Raw genomic sequence first — 14,744 nt, 5'->3', positions numbered from 1 at the left:
AAAGATAAGTAAATAAAAATGACAATAGCCAACACAACAATAGCGGTCCAGTGTGAATGAATCAAAATTATACCTATTTCTTTCTGTCAGGTCAGCAGAAAATATATTTTTTTGTGTGGTGCAGAATTTTTGTAATTCGTTTATGTGTGCCATGAGGGGAAAAAGGTTGGAAATCACTAATCTAGTGAGTTTCTTCCTTTCTGGATTTAGAATGAAGGCCTAAGTGCCTTTGAAAATGACTCCAAGCTGAAGGAACCAACGAATCTGCTCTCTTGTCATTCCCACACCCTCAAAATTCTTCGATTTCTTGACTTGCTCACACTATCAGAGACCATGCCTCAGCCATCCAGGCTCAAAATCAGAGAGTCACCTTTAACCCATCTTCTTCCGCATCTATGATATCACAAAGCTCCAAATCCTGGCATGCAAGCAGATTGTGTCCATCACACAGTGGCTTGGCTCAACCCAGGGACATTGACTGGAAACTTGTGTTTTCTGTAATATGTGGCAATGGCTTATGCATTATCAAAGGCTCCTGTTATGAGCAAATCAGAGTTTCTACACATGAGAGGGAGGCTGGGGAAAATTTGAGGGGGTGCTCCTCGCTTCTGACTCCGCATCAGAATGTTCAACCTTGTTTGTAATCTATGAAATCTTTATCTGAAAAGGGTCTGGAAGATGTGTAAGGAAGGTCAGACTCACAAAGTCAAGATTATCTCATGGTTTGAGTTTAGCTCCTAGGAGGTAGGATAGCCTGGATGATCCCCAGAGCCCCTCCCTGTCTGAGAGATGTGACTGTGAAGCCCTGGCATAGAGAACAGCTGCAGATGTGACAGGAAATTGCAGGATATGGGAATTCAGAATGAAGCAAAAATGTCTTGTTTTGTTCTCAGACTTCTGGGTCTCTAGGGCTTAAGGCCAAATGTTGGAGACTGGGAAATGCAGGGGAATGTTGTGGTATGTTTTTGCAGCTCTATTTGTTCAGATCGAGGCGTAGACAATCAGTTTTCAACATCTAGATTGTGAAAACTTTTTCTAGGCAGGTCTGTTTGGGTTAGAGAGTAACCGGAGGTCACTGTTTGCTTCATTTCTCCCTCTGAGGGCTGAGGTACAGCCCAGGGCATTCCAAAGTGCATAGAGTTGGCCTCAGAGACATCCAAAGGTCTCTCCCTCCCCAGTATAGATGATCTCCCTTGGCCATCCCAACCAGGAACTTATCTTTTCAATAAGCCTGGCGAACTTGGAGCTGGCCTTCACTCCTCCTTAAGGGCCTGCAAGAAGTTCCCAGACACTAGGAAGCCTGGCAGGAAACTCTGGGAGCTGGGGCCATGTGTAGCCCCTTGTTCCCAGTTGATGTGCTCTGAGTTTGTGGTTCTAGGACATAGGGTCAAAGTTGTGGAGTCTGGGGAAATCTGAAAAATGTTGTGAAATGCGGCTCCATCTTCCTCATCTTGCCTCAGATTATCTGCTCTTGATAATCATGTTGTGGGAGCCTCTCCCCAACTGATGTGGGAGATCTTCAGGGATGCTTCCCCATTCAGCCTCATTCCATCAATGACAGTGTGCTTTTCAGGAATTTTCAGGAAGGGAAGGTAAACTCTTATGTCCCTGTAGCTGGGGAGTCTATTTGGAGCAGCAGACCAATCGGAGGTAAAGATTTTGAGGCTCCATCATGAGCTGTTCACTAAGTCACATCTACTTGGAGGTCCTTCTCATAGCTTCTGGCCACAGGACTGGCCGTTCATTGGTGGGAAATTCTCGGTGAGACTGGAAGTGAAACTTGCCTCTGTTATGCTGCTGGAGTCTTTTTTCTATCCAGGAATATAAGCTTTGCCTTTTGTGGGTCTTTTTTCTTCTTCTTTTTTTTTCTTTTCCATTTCTGTTTAATCAGAAATTCTTTTTAAAACCTATCTATTAGTAGTATTATTTAGTTTCTAATGGAGACAAATGTTACTGCTGCCCCATCTATATTTCCATGCATGCCAGCCCCGTGTTTTCTAGGCAGCTTTTTTGAGATGTAATTGATATTTTTTAAAAACTGCACAAATTCAATGTAAACAATTTGATGGGTTTGAAAATACTCCTGTGAAACCATCACCACAATCAAGATCATAATCCTTTCATGACCTCTAAAAGCTTCCTCCTGTAGGGAATCTGGCTTTGGAGGGAGAATCCTACAAGGATATAATAATAATAATGATGATGATAATAGTAACTTATTGTGTGCTTGCCAGGGAACAGTGAGCATGTGTGCTAAGTGCTTGTCATGATTATCTTATGTTATCCTTTACAATGAGGCTGTGAGTAAAATACTATTGTTAGCCTCATTGTTCTCATACAAAAGCTAAGACTTCAGTAGGGTAAGGCACCTTTCTAGAGTCACTCAGCTACAAAACAGCAAAGGGAGGAAGTACCGGAACACAGGTTATCTCCCTTTAATCACTACTCTACGTGTCCTGTTCTCCTGGCCTTGCCTTTGAGGCTCAGAGATGAACACACCAGCTATGATGAATTCTTCTACATAAGCTCTTTGAAATTTTAAGGGATAGAAAAGTTTAATTTTTTTCTTAAGCAACATTTTTTATATCACTCACCTCATAACTCATAACCTTTTGAAGAAAAGGTAGGAAATTCAGCAAATTAGGAAAGAAGGAAGGAAGGAAGGAAGGAAGGAAGGAAGGAAGGAAGGAAGGAAGGAAGGAAGGAAGGAAGGAAGGAAGGAAGGAAGGAAGAAAGGAAGGAAGGGGAAAGAGTCAACACTAAACTACTAATATTTTGAATTATTTTTTCTGTAGTTTTTATCTAAGGCACACTGTTTGAAGGATAAAGATTCAATTAAAAATTTAAAAACTTGAATCTTTACTTGAAACCCAAATAGCTTCCCTAACCTGGCTGAGCCTGTACAGCTTGTTTAGAAGTGGGGGCAAAGCTCAATAGGTTTCAGGGACTAAGATTAGAAAACATGAGTAGATAGAAAGGAAAGGAGATCTTAGGATCTGGAATCCTGCAAGCTGGTCTCATCTGGCTCAGGACTGTGAGCAGCTGAATGTGCTGAAAACTAGTGTGGCTCTGGAACGCAGGTGGAGTCCTGGAGCTGGAGTTAGCACTGGAGTCTTGGCATTTCTTCCTAGGATCTCTCAGTTCTGATTAGGTCAAGTAGGCAAAAACAGTGGATATTGGTTGTGTTTATGTCTCTGACAGAGGGAGTCACATTTTAGAAAGTTGGATCCAGAGTATAGAGAGAGAAGAGTCAAGATAGAACAGAAAATCTACTTGATGACAAGCCATTGGCATTCAGCCCTTTAGCAATTGTCATTAGCAATGTGTTTGGGGGTTAGGTGGAGATAGGAACTAGTAGGACTGGTGGGGTTTTTTTTAATATAGTTTGCACAATATCTCTTCTCTGAGACGCTTTCACATTTTGGGATAGACCTTAATGGACAGTTTTGGCATCTGGTTATCTTCTATAATTTCTGTTATGAAATTTCCTGTGGAAAACAGAACAATCTGTTTCTTAAGTTTCCTGCAAATATAAATTCAATTACACCTAAAAACAATTTTTAGAGCTCTTTTGTTTCCATCATTCTGATAGACAATTGTGCAAGAGTCTAAGAAAGCATACGACTTTATTTTGACTTCAAAAGATATACTTAAGGATGCAAGACATAAAACAAATAATAATTGAATGTGTTGTAGGTCTCAAAATTGCAATGAATGGCTGTATTAGAGATAAGAGACATTATGTCTCAAGACTTTCAATTTGATGGCCCCATAGTGCATGTTTTCAAACTGCGGGTCTCTACCGGTTGGTGGGTTGTAAAAGTAATTGAGTGGCTTATATCCAGCATCTAAAAATATAGTAGAAAATATGAAAGTGCACTACATGTAGGAAGATTATGCATTATTTCCTGAACATTGTTTTCAGTTATAAACACAAGTTTATGTGATGGGTTCATTATAAAATGTAGTCCTTCTTATGGATTAAATTAAACAAGTTTCAAAGATGCCTCCCTTAGCCAAAGTAAACTAAAACCCAGATCTTTATTACTACCTCTTATTAAATGCCTAAAAACTTCCAGGCCCATTAATAATAATGCTTAAAAAAACTTTTTAGGAAGTTACAATGGCAGCACTCTTAGTATGGAGTCAGCCAGAAGACTGTCTTCATAATAATAGCAACTAACATTTACTAACACTGTTAATATGTTGGGCATTGTGCTAACTATTTTCCACGCATTATTCAATCCACCTCTCATAACAATCCTATGAGGTGGCTATGATTATTGTTCCTGCTTTTCAGATGATAAAGCTGAGGATACAAGATGTAGAGTAAGCTGTCCCAGGTCACTCAGCTAGTAAAACTCAGCTTGTTTGGTTCCAGAGACAAAATATTTCACCACTAGACTACATTATTTTGAAGAACAAATCCCTAGCCGAAAGCTTGGTGATTTGTAAAATCTTCTTTTGCTGTCTAACTCTTTTGAAATGCTCCTCAGTTATCATTAGGATAATTCAACCCCCTTTGATCCCTATGGAAGACTGTGAAGGGGTGTTTCTATGGCTATGGGTATGGATGGTGGGGTGACATGGGAAGACATTGATTCCTGATCTGATTTGATTCTAAGGAACCTGTTCCCTCCTCCGCCTACAGCCTCTGACCAGACAGGCCCAGATTCTTCGATTGAGGCAAACCTGCCTACCCCACTGGACAGTGGCATTTCTCCTCTCTCCTTCCTTCCTTCTACCAAGAATGAAGTTTTCTCCTTACTGGAAACAACAACAACCCTACATTTGGGAGCTCCTGGAACTAGAATGAATTTCTCTAGGTCAGAGATCAGCAAACTCTTTCTACAAAGGACCATGTAGTGAATATTTTAGGCTTGGAAACCCACATGGCCTCTGTCACAACTATTTAATTCAGCCATTGTGCTGGAAGTAGAACGTGGCCTGTGGGCTGTGGTTCACCAACCCCTGTGCAGGAGCCTAAAACGGACTCCTCTCTTGTGGCCAGTTAGGAGGAAAAGAGCATGATTTTGTTCTTTTTGTAGTTTTATATTCACCTGGAATACTTTTCACTGTGTTCTCATCTTCCAATATTTAGACAGCCTCCTACCAGCTGTTATGCAACAAGACCTAGTCATCTTCAGAGTATGGTTCGCCTGTCATCAGATCATGTAGGTTCGCCTGTCATCAGATCATGTAAGTGTGGGAGAGTCTACCATTCAATTCCAAAAGAGAGGACCCTGTGGGGCAGCGTGCCTTTCAGGGTTCCTTCCTCATTTACTCAAGAGCAGGGCTTTAGAATAGTCCTCACCAAACGCAACCAACATCTACAAATAACTGGTAGTAAAAATGTCCCCATATGCCTTGTCACTGGTGAAGTCTGTGCTAAATGGAGCCTGTGCCCTCGCATAGGAAATTTCCTTAGACTGAGAGAGAGTCCTTTGCTCCTCAAATCCCACCAACACCAGGGGGCTGCTGTTCACATTTCACTCTCTGTGATCCCATGCCTTTAACTTCCAGTTTAGCTTCTAATTAAAAAGAAGATAGCTACCCTAAGTGTTCAGCTTAAAAATAAAGATGCGAAATCTAGGTAATGTAACCTAAAGATTTTCTAAAATTATATCTTCCTCCCTTCCTTCCTTCCTTCCTTCCTTCCTTCCTTCCTTCCTTCCTTCCTTCCTTCCTTCCTCCCTCCCTCCCTCCCTCCCTCCCTCCCTCCCTTCCTCTCTCCTTTTCTCTCTCTTACTCTCTCTTCCCCCTCTTTCTTTCTCTTTCTCTCTCTCTTTTTTGTACTAATATATGAATAATCTCCTACTACTTTCTAAGACTGTCTAGCCCAGGAACTAGAGGGTCCTTTTCCCACCTAATTAGAGGAGAGGTATAGGAATATTAGCTCTGCCAGGAAAGGAGACTTGGAGAAGCTGGGAGAAAGCTCTGGGCATGGGGAGGTTGGTGCCAAGGGAAATGAAGTTGGGCAGCATGTGGAGAGGGAGGCTGAGGAGAGGAGACATGCTGAAGTGGGGACAATGGTGGCGAGAGGTGTGGGTGAGCAAGGTGAGAGCCCTCTTCCCTCTCCTCTTTAGAATCTTTAGTCTAAGGCACTGTGGGGTAGAGTTTTTATTCTTTGAGTATATAAAGAAGAAAGTTAGTGCAGTGTGAAGACGATCTCTCTACCAGGAGACAATCAATATGTGCTTTCTTTTCCCTCTCTCTCATATACACTTACATAATTATATATATTTATGGAAACATTTTTCTTATATAGATACGAAATAGATAAAACATGAAAATCTTAACAGTTGTTAATCCCTCATGGTGGGATTATCATTTTTATTTTTAATGCCCCCCTTTTTTGTATTTTCTAAACTTCATATAAGAAACATGTATTGATATTATCCCCAGAAAAAAATTAAAGCAAATAGCCCTTTATCAGTTATTTTCATCTCAGTGTTTATACAGGCGGAGAAGAAAGGGAGAAAGACTTTTGAGGACACGGAGCATTTGAGAAGAGCTGAGTGGGGGTGCTGGAAGGGAATCTGGGGGTTCAGGATCTTCCCATCCTCCGTTTTTCCCGAGTGAAGGGTGGCTAGGAGAGTAGAGAGGGTAAATATAGCACTGCACTTCCTCTCTGGATCCCTCGTGGGAAAAGGCATGGAGTGGGTGCAGGAGACGCGCCCGGCTGATGAGGCTCTTTCCCACGTTCTGTGTTTGGAAGGAGGGAAGAGATTGCTTTATATATTAGAAGGTAGGAAAATGAATATTTATAATAAGATTCTTTTGCATTTTTGTTTTACCTTCTTTAAAAATACTGTTAACATACTTTCAGATCCTTAACCTACGCCAAGTGCAGATAGTCTAATCCTCTAAACCTCAAATGAGCATTTCACAGAGGCTTTGTTTCATGATTTAAAAAAAATGACTTCTTTTGAGGAGAGGTGGAGATGTTAAATGAGAAGAAGTGAGGAGAAAAGCAGAGGACAGAAGGCCTGGGGCCCTCATCCAGCTCAAAGAACATTTTAGTAAGTGCTTACTTGAGGCTAGACATGGAGACCTGTCCTTTGGGAGCACTGGGTCACACTGCGGCTCTCATTCTTAGACTCACCTGGGGGGCAAATGAAAAACACTGATGCCTGAGCCCCACCCCAGACACCCGATCAGAATCTTACTTAGGGGTAGGCCTGAGCATCAGTATTTTAAAAAATCACACCAAGTGACTCTACTATGCAGCCAAGATGGAGAACAGCAGCCTAAAAGCAAAGGCGCAAAGGCAGGGCAGGCAGGTAGCTGCAGCTCCTCGCGCCGCGAGAGGCACGTGCGAGCCCTACTCGGTCATGGCAGAGGGGAAAGAGACGAATGTTGCCTAGGGAAGGGATGCTCCATGGAAGAGCCACAGAAGGGACACTCACGCTAAACCTTAAGGGTCAAGGAGGAGTTTACCATATCATACAAAGGGGGTGGGTGGGGTGCATTCCATGCAAAGACGTCAGCCAGTGCCAAGGCATGGAGGTATGGAATGTGGGGTGCATCTGGAGCTGTAGGGAGCGATGGGCAGCGGATTAGTTTGCTAGGTGGCCGAATAGCACAAACCGGGTGGCTTAAACGGCACAAGCGCATTGTCTCATGTGCAATGAGCAAGCAGCATGGATTGAGGTAGAGGGAAGGGCGAGAAGGAGCCCAGAGGTAGTGATTTGTTCTAGCGCTCCGGGCCTAAGATGTGGGCCCTAAAAGAAAGATTTTCCAAAGAAAGACTTGATAAGACTTGGGAACCAACTGATATGCCAGGTGGGAGTAAGAAAGGAAGACTGGATCAAAAAGAAACTCAGAAGAGTAGTGCATGTGTGTGTGTGTGTGTGTGTGTGTGTGTGTGTGCATGTGTGTGTATAACAGAAATGGGGAAGTCCATCGTTCAGGGAGAAAAATGAGTTCAGCGTCAGGTTGGTGAACAGGAGATGGAGGACATCCAAATGGAAACAGCAGCAGACCACTAGGAGTTAGGGCTGAAGACCTAGAGAGGAAGCCAGCCACCAAGGGAGAATGGTTGAAACTTTCAGGTGTTCACAGCCCAGAGGCACAGTAGTGATAAGAGTGGGCAATGGGGCTCCTTGTACACTTACCCTCTCCTGCCCCATCAGTGCACAGAGGCTAGTTCTAGAGGCCAGAGATAAGTTGTGTCTTGGCTTCTTCTACTGGGCCAGCAGGGATGGCTGTGACCACTCGAGGCACTGGCTCCCTCAGAGGCTAGAGTGGACTTGGGGAAAGTGCTAGAAACCCACAGACCAAGGCTGGCAGATGTGTTGTCGTTGGAGGATTGGAAGTTTGGGCTGCCATCAAAAGCGAGGCCGTTTAGTTTCCCCCCAAATATATTCCAACATTCCGCTGGGCCTCCAAGAGAAGACAAATATGGTCTCCAGAAGTGCTGGGTTCCCCGTGGAGACAGAATAACTCTGAGGCTTCCTTGGGAGGTTCCTATAAAAGTTGTTATTCCACTCTTCCCCTCTTTTCCAAAAGTGGATTTAGCCTAAAGCCTGTGATCCATCATTTGGGGCTTTAGGCCAGGAAAGCCCCTTGAATGACATGTGATAAGACTACTGGATTATCGATTAGGAGACCTGTGCTCTAATCCAGACTCAGCTCCTGAGACATTCAGCAAGTCACTTCACAGACACTGAGAATGAAAGGGGTAGACGACATGATCTCTAAGGCTCCCTGAAACTCCAAATTCCATAGTTTTTATGTCTTAATTGGAGCTCAGACCAAGGCTATTTAATGCTTGTTGCACCTGAAATGGGAGGGTCAGTCTGAAAGCAATATATTTATGAGAGTGGAGGGATGAGTTGGTTCTTTTTATCTTTTTTTTTGCCTCTTTTGGCCCTAAAGCTGGTTTTCTTCCTTGAGCTCTTGTGTCACCTAATGTTTACTCAGAGAACTATAATCAACAAAATTTGCTAAATGCGAGCAGTTTGGGCCAGATTGACTTCTCAGCAATTAAACCAAACAGTTGCTCTAAAGATACATTTGCCTTTTCTCAGCCGCTGTGGCACCAAGGACGAGCTTCTCCCATGGCATCGGGCCCCACTGGCCAATTCTTGCAGGTAACAAGCTGTCTTTCCCCGGCAATGGAGATTTTCATGTTATGGCATGAAAGGAAGGCATTGTCAGCTTTATTATTACTTTTTAATGAAAATGTTTTGAGTCTTTTGTTGTTGTTGCTGCTGTTGTTAATCCTTCCCCGAGGATATTTTTCCATTGATTTTAGAGAGAGTAGAAGGGAGGGAGAGAAAGTGGGGGAGAAAGAGAGAGAGATTGATGTGAGAGAGACAAATCTATTGGTTGCCTCTTGCATGCAGCCTGACCAGGGCCAGGGATAGAACCTGCAATCCAGGTTCATGCCCTTGACTGGGAATCAAACACATGAGCTTTCAGTGCATGGGCCGATGTCCCAACCTGAGCCACACTGGACAGGGCAGAAACATTTTTTTTTTTTTTTATGACTGCTTCCCTAGAACTGGGTGGAGTGATGACTAAGTTAATAGAAGGTTTTACTGGGCAAGTGAGGCCTCTTGCTAGTTAAGGGAAGGGATTTTTTTTTGAACAGCAAATAGGTTCTGTTTGCTTGACAAATTCTAGGCAGCCAAGGGCAACTATTCCATGTTCCCCTGCTTGAATTTTGGTTCTTGAGATAGGAACATGACATTAGAGAATAACAGACCCATCTTTCATAGAGGGAAGCACAACACCGAGAGATGAAATAATGTACCAAGAACATCTTAGAGGTCATGATAAAGGAGATACAATTAGAATCTCAGGGGCCCAAACGTAACTCAAGATGCCATACTTCTTCATATGCAAATATGTGCATTTGGTACCTTGTAGAAGATGCTGGGGACCCAGCTACCCCCTGGTTTTCCTCCTAGTACTTCATTCTTCCTCATTACGTAATGCAAAGGAGTGTCTCAGGAGACAGGTACTGGGATAACTGAGTCAGGATGTTTCAGGGCACAAGTAGTTCCACAGATCAGAAATAATACTCTATTTTTAAAACTCTGAATTTCATTTTTTCTGTTTCTCCATTTCTCTTCGATAGTAGATGGTTTCATTTTTCCATAACATTCCCAACAAAAAACAAGCCTAGAGTTGTAGGAGTGAGATGGGGAAATAGTGTTTCTGAATCCTGAGGTTAGACAGAAATTTGAGAACCTGTAGCATTGATCCTTCTGTCAGGCAGGAGTGCGTGTAAATTTAGTAAATCATGTTAATTGTAGAAATCACCAGGACTGGTTATTCTTTTTATTTTTTATTGATTTTTAGAGAGAGAGGAAGGGAGAAGGATAGAAATATAAATATTGATGTGAGAGAAACATTGATTGGCTGCCTCCTGCATGCCCCCTACTGAGGACTGAGCCCAAAACCCAGGCATGCACCCTGACTAGTTATGGAACCGGTGACCTCCTGGTTCACAGGTCGAAGCTCAACCACTGAACCGCACCAGCCAGGCAGGACTGGTTATTCTGTAACTCCCTCAGAAGGGCTTTGCAAGTAGCCTTCATTGCCTTTTTCCCCTTTCTCTGCTCTAAGTCTCCTTTTCTCTAATCAGAGCTATATAGTCTCCAAAAAATAACAAATATTTGAAAAGTGAGATCTGATCATTCACCAGGCTTATTTCTAAATTAAATAGAACACATTTCATAATCTTTTCTTTAAATCTACAAAAATATTTTTAGACATCAGTGTATTGCTAATTCCTAGAACTTTCTCATTTCACAACATCCTTCAGATTGTGAAGATTCCTCTCAGATCAGCTTTTGCATAACTCAGCGCATAAATATACATTTGTATAAAAGCCCGGAGTGATCCCTGCCCTACTCAGGAGGTCTTTGTTTGGCAACTTCCCCTTTGGGAACAGTCTCCTGATAGTAGCAAACCCTAGTAGCAACGCAGGTGACAGAAAAGCTATAAAAGCAGGCAAAGGGTGGAGCAAATGCATCAGGCCCAGTTGCAAAAGGAGCAAATTCTTTTTGCACCTTCTTGGCTCCTAGGCCCGTCACTGGGTTTAAAATACCATAAAATCAACAACGATTTTCATAATATTGATCAGGAGTCATTTAGAAAAGATGCTGTTCACAAAGGGTCTGAGCAGTACAAGCTGTTTAAGGGTTGGAGAAGTGTGTTTCTTATCCTAGAGTGTGTTTCAACCAATTTTTTTCAAGTACATTTAGTCTTGGCATCAAAAGAGATAAATTAGATAGAATTTTTACCCATGTATACTGTTGAGAAAAATGTAAGCCAAGAGATTTTTCTGTTAGGAACTCAAAAAAAAAAAAAAAAAAAAAAAAAAAAAAAATATATATATATATATATATATATATATATATATATATATATATAGTGGGACTAAGGGAAGGCACAAGTCCCTTTAGGCAATTAAAAATTGCTTAGGACGTAAGACTAGGGCAGGGGTAAGAAGGACCTGCCTGGCTACAGGCTTTTATTTTGCAGGGAAATTTATTTTGAACACTCAATTTGAAATGTACAGCAACTTCTGGGTTAAAAATGGTACCGTGAGTGCTGGGAATGTGTGTAATAGCGTGGAGTAGGGGAGAGTTAGGACTGGGGTGTCGAACCTCCGCAGGCCTTGATGGATGTCCGCAGTACTCCTGACTTGTAGCATAAGCCTCCCTGTCTAGTGCCTTGGGCATCAGGCTTTGAAGGCTGCATGGGGGCAGATTCCAAGAAATCCACTAGTTTGGAATTATACCTATATTCAGCAACTTACTAGCTTTGATGAAGAAGTCATCTTTCTCTACCAGGGTCATGTTTGTTTGGATCTTAACCAAATATGGAGTTTAGGTCATCCCCTCCTAGAGGGCACAGGCTTGGACTAATCTAAGCCCTGAAAAGTTCTGCAAATGTTCTTAATAAATTATTCATTCAACATTCACTTCGATATTTGCTGAGTGCCAACTATGTGCCAGGCAGTGCTCTAGACCTGGAAAAAAATAGACCCAAATTCCTATCTCTATAGAAATCACCTTTGTGGAGATACACGGTTTTGTGCATATGCTGTATTTTTTTGTATCTAACCAAGATGGATTCGAAGAGAGGGAAATGTGAAGCAAGAGCAGCAAACACTGATGAAGAAAGAGGGCCCCGCTGCGTCAGGGGCCCTGGCCGTGACCTCTTCCCAGGCCTGGCTGGGCGGCAGAACTGGCCGTTAGAGACACAGAGTGCCAGGCCTCACCCAAGACTCCTCGGACTAGTACTCCAGGTGTGGGGGCCAGGAACCCATATTTCCAAAAAGCTCCCTAGGTGATTCTGAAGTGGCCAGTCCAGAACCCTTCCCAAACTCCTGTGTGGAAATCACTAAGCTAGAGGCTCTCTTGAAGTTTGTAAGGAAACAAAAGGACCATTCACTAGGATGAGTCGAGGAGTTTACAAAAGCATGATTTACAAATGTGTGGCCAGGCTCTTGGGAAGCCCCAAAGGATGGTGCAGAACTCTGAGGCCAGTTGCAGGGGTTAACGGTTAACATCTCTAAGCTTAAAGGAGTGGGACCTCCAAGCCTTGAGGCAAAGAGGGCTGGGTGGAGAGGGCCTCTTAGCAGGAGCTGTGACCTTCAGTTAAGAGAAACAGCCAGCTGGTTTGCACCAAATCCAAGCTAAATCCAGAGGGCCAAGAAGTCCATTGATACAGACCACACAGGCCAGCCTCCAAAGCTATGAAGAAGGGTGGAGAAAAATGTGGAGGGAGAAACTGGAAGAGCTAATGAAGATAACCAACCCAAGGCCCTTTTCAGCTGTGGGAACATGTGAAAATACAATGGTGTCCAAAATCGATCTAAAACTATATTCCTAATATTCCATGGCAAAATTGTTTTCATGAGCTGACTGACTCTTAGACCCTTATAAACTCTACTTGGTGTCCCCAAGACAATAAAATGCTAGGTTTTCATTCTTGCTTTTATTTTTCGATAGCAGTTAATATTTATTAAGTAATCGTATTCATGTACTGTGATAATTTAATTTATAGGACAGCACTTCAAAGTAGGACTTATTTTACATAAAAGGAAATCAATGCACAGAGAGGTTAAGACATTTACCTTGGGTCACGCAGTGTATAAGCCTAAAGCCACGATTTGAGGTCAGATCTGTCTTATAGCAATGCCCACGTTATTAACCTTTATGCTGTTTTGTTAAGCCTCTCCTAGAAAATGTAGATCCCAGTCACCCTCAGTAACTCATAAGGTTATGCTCTAGGCACTTTTGTCAAGAACAAGAAACCACAATTTCTTGTATTCTTGAATATTCTTAAAGATGGTGTTATATTCATTCATTACTTATCGATATTTGTGTTTGTTAAATACTACATAGCTTCCCATTCATAGCCAGGAAGCAATCTAGGCCTGTGGATTGACCATGATCTTCTGCCTTCATGGTTCAGGGCTGAAGCACTGGTTGGCACATTTCTCTGAGTTCTGCTGGTACCTCTGCATTCAGAACAGAGCTAAGATGACCATCTGTTCAGTGTGTCCTGGACGGAGGGGTGTCCCAGGATGTGGAAGTTCCAGTGCTGAAACTGGACAGCCCCACACAAGCCAGGATGGTTGGTAAATGACAGGTTTTTGTTTGTCTGTTTGTTTTTTGATAGCTTCGGTTTTGTAATGAGCCTCAAAATAAATTTAAAAAACACATTTTTACTTCTTTTTATTTCTTTTTGTTGTTGCTGTTACAAAATAGTCACAGCAATGTAAATTATAGCATAGACAATATAGTAATAATATTGTAATAACTATGTATGCTGCCAGGTGGGCACTTGAATTAATGGGGGGATCACTTTGTAAATTACAATTGTCTAACCACTACACATACACCTGAAACTAATACAAAATAATATTGAATGCCCACTGTAATTGAAAAATAAAATTAAAAAGGAAAGAATGAAAAAATCATAGCAAATTTTTTTTTTAAAGCCCTCATTTAAAAATAATTTAAATGTCTAATTTTTTTTTCCCCTCACAGTTTCACTTTGTTTAGGTCCTGGTTAGATCTATCCCTGTAGTATCCTAACTCTAGTTCCTGGCCCTTCCTTAGGACAAATAAGCTGAGGCACAGAAGTCACATGATTGGACAGGGACAGGGAATTCAAAGAAGGTTCAGCCCAGACAAGTCATCCTGGTGGGTTGTCCTCAATATAACCCAGATCCCTGTTTTTTACAATTTCAGTCCTGGACATGTGACACTTGGCTACAAACACCTATGCTTATTGTGACATGCTCTCATCCTTGCTCATTGCTCATCTCTCTCTTAAGGCAGGAAGATCATTGAGGACAAGGGCCTGGCAGTCTCAGGGGTTAGAACTGGGCCTGTCCCATGGCAGCAGCTCAGTGACTTGCTGGGGAGCATCCAGATACAAGGGGAGGTACATTTGCTCAAATTTGTTGCTGAACTTCCTCTGCTTATCGTGAAACAGCTTTGGTATCACCCGTGAAACATACAAGGTGGGGAAGGGAGAGCAAGGTGCCTCACATTACTGGAGAATTTCCTGCTAAGTATGTTTCCAATCTCATTCCCCAACAATTAATCTGTCCTGGGAGCTCTGTCGACTTTCCCCAATTCCACAGGAGTCAGGGTGCAGACCTGAGACAGCCCCAGGGCCTCCAGGTTAGCTGGCTTTCTGACTCTCACAGGCCTTGTTGTTTGGGGGATACCAAACTACAAAAATGTTTATTTTTTTAAGGGGGCAAG

Source organism: Miniopterus natalensis, chromosome 5 (genome assembly GCF_054644295.1).
Source record: "Miniopterus natalensis isolate mMinNat1 chromosome 5, mMinNat1.hap1, whole genome shotgun sequence".
NCBI classification, from domain to species: Eukaryota; Metazoa; Chordata; class Mammalia; order Chiroptera; family Miniopteridae; genus Miniopterus; species Miniopterus natalensis.
This window is presented reverse-complemented; position numbering follows the sequence as displayed.